Below are 2,736 nucleotides of genomic sequence, written 5' to 3'. Positions count from 1 at the left end.
AAAAATTAACAAACTATAGCCCATGAGCCATTTATAGAAATGAAATTTGATTGGAACCAGGGGCAGGATAAGGGTGAGGCAAGAGAGGCCCAGTTCCTGCAAGTGCAGGCTCTGGTCCTGACTTTCAAATGTCTATCAGGGACTTTTGTTTTTTTGTTTTTTTGTTTTTTTTTTGAGACAGAGTCTCGCTCTGTCGCCCAGGCTGGAGTGCAGTGGCGCAATCTCAACTCACTGCCAGCTCTGCCTCCCGGGTTCACGCCATTCTCCTGCCTCAGCCTCCTGAGTAGCTGGGACTACAGGCTCCCGCCACCACGCCAGGCTAATTTTCTGTATTTTTAGTAGAGACGGGGTTTCACCATGTTAGCCAGGATGGTCTTCATCTCCTGACCTCATGATCCTCCCGCCTCAGCCTCCCAAAGTGCTGGGATTACAGGTGTGAGCCACCACGCCCAGCCTAATGTGAATTTTATTTTTAAACAATTGCATTAAAATATTATTTATATTAACTATGGGGACTTTTGGAGCCCCCTTAAATTTTGCACTTGAAGTGGGAGCCCCACTTGTGTCACTCATAGTCCAGCCCTGATTTTAGGATGGGGATGGAGGCAAAGGCATCAGGCAAGTAATGAAGCAAAGGTTTATTTTTTGGTGTCCAGATTATCCATAGCTCATTCATGAAAATCTGTGTCTTTCTATTTTTCTCCTTTCTGCAAATGTCCCTGCTTCAGCTCATCAGCCAATTAGCTCCTAGAAAGCTGGGGTCATCTCGTATTCCCAGCAAGTACCCAGCACAGTGCCGGTTCAGAGCAGGTGCTCCACACACATTCCTGGAATGAGACGGTACAGAAATGGCTCTCGGGAGCCTCAGATGCTGCTGGGAGTAAGTGATCCAGGACCTTACCACTAAGAGGAGAAACTTTTTCTCAAAGCATTTATAAATACTCCCTCCACCCCTCACTCTACAAATGGGGTGATCAACACGTACTGCTTGCTCGTTCTGCTAATGATTAAAACAAGTTTATTTAATTTGATTTGCATTTTGTTGATTCTTTTACATTTGTTTCTCACTGGAGGTGAAGATCTCTCCCACTTGTGAAGAATGCGATGCACTATTCCTGGCCAGAAGTGAGGAGAAGGGCTGTGGTGTTTAGCCGGGGACCAGAGTGCTCCAATATCTTACATTTGGTCTTAGGGACCGGAAGAGTGGACAGAGGCGCCGGGACCAGAAGCAGAGGTCAGAGTAGCAGGAGAGTGTCTCTCCTTTTATAGACCACTCCCTTGGTCACTCAGTGTGCATGCTGCTTTGAAGACCTAGTCTTGTGGTTCTCAATCCTGGCATTACAATTCCTTGGGAAGCTTTTTATTTATTTTTATTTATATTTATTTATTTATTTGAGACCGAGTCTCACTCTGTTTCCGAGGCTGGAGTGCAGTGGCGTGATCTCTGCTCACTGCAACCTCTGCCTCCTGAGTTCAAGCAGTTCTCATGCCTCCGCCTCCCGAGTAGCTGGGACTACAAGCATGAGCCACCATGCTTGGCTAATTTTTTTATTTTATTTTTTATTTTTAGTAGAGACGGGGTTTCACCATGTTGGCCAGGTTGGTCTTGAACTCCTGACCTCAGGTGATCATCTGCCTCGGCCTCCCAAAGTGCTGGGATTACAAGCGTAAGCCACCGCGCCCGGCCCCCTGGGAAGCTTTTTAAAAAGGCCAATGAAAGGGTCTGACCCTAGAGATTCTGATTGAAATGGTCTTAACAGGCCTGGGCATTGGGATTTTTTATAAGTTCCTGAGTGATCTTTTCAAAATTGTGGCAAAATATATGTAACATAAAATTAACCATTGTAGCCATTTTTTTTTTCTTTTTGTTTTTTGAGACAGAGTCTTGCTCTGTTGCCAGGCTGGAGTGCAGTGGCACAATCTCGGGCTCATTGCAACCTCCACCTCCTAGGTTCAGGCAATTCTTCTGTTTCAGCCTCCCGAGTAGCTGGCACTACAGGCGCATGCCACCATTCCCGGCTAATTTTTGTGTTTTTAGTAGAGACGGGGTTTCACCATATTGGTCAGGCTGGTCTTGAACTCCTGACCTAAGGTGATCCACCCGCCTCGGCCTCCCAAAGTGCTGGGATTACAGGCGTGAGCCACCGTGCCCAGCCAGCCATGATTAAGTATACAGTTCAGTGGCATGAAATACATTCTTACTGTTGTGCAGCTGTCACCACCATCCATCTCCAGGACTCTTTCATCTTCCTGAACTGAAACTCTATATCCATTAAAAAATAGCCTCCCATTCTTCCCTCCCCAAGCCCCTGGCAACTTCTACGTTCTGTCTCTGTGAATTTGCTTATTCTAGATACATCAGATATAAGTGGAACTGTGTAGTATGTATCCTTTTGTGATCGGCTTATTTCACTCACCATAATGCCCTTAAAGATCATCTACCTTGTAGTGTGTGTCAGAATTTCCTTTTTTTTAATGCTGAATAATATTCCATGCATACCACATTTTGTTTATCTGTTCATCCGCTGATGGACACTTGGGCTGTTTCCATGTTTTGGCTGTTGTGAATAATGCTGCTATTGGTAGGGATGTTTAAACATCTAGTTTCTGCTTTTAAAATTTGAGTATACCTACAGGTGGAACTGCTGAATCATATGGTGATTCTATATTTCCCCCAACAGCTGTGCCATTTTATATTTCCACCAGCAATGCATGAGGGTTCCAAATGCTCCATGG

This window comes from Trachypithecus francoisi, unplaced genomic scaffold (genome assembly GCF_009764315.1).
Source record: "Trachypithecus francoisi isolate TF-2019V2 unplaced genomic scaffold, Tfra_2.0 Lachesis_group20, whole genome shotgun sequence".
Lineage (NCBI taxonomy): Eukaryota > Metazoa > Chordata > Mammalia > Primates > Cercopithecidae > Trachypithecus > Trachypithecus francoisi.
This window is presented reverse-complemented; position numbering follows the sequence as displayed.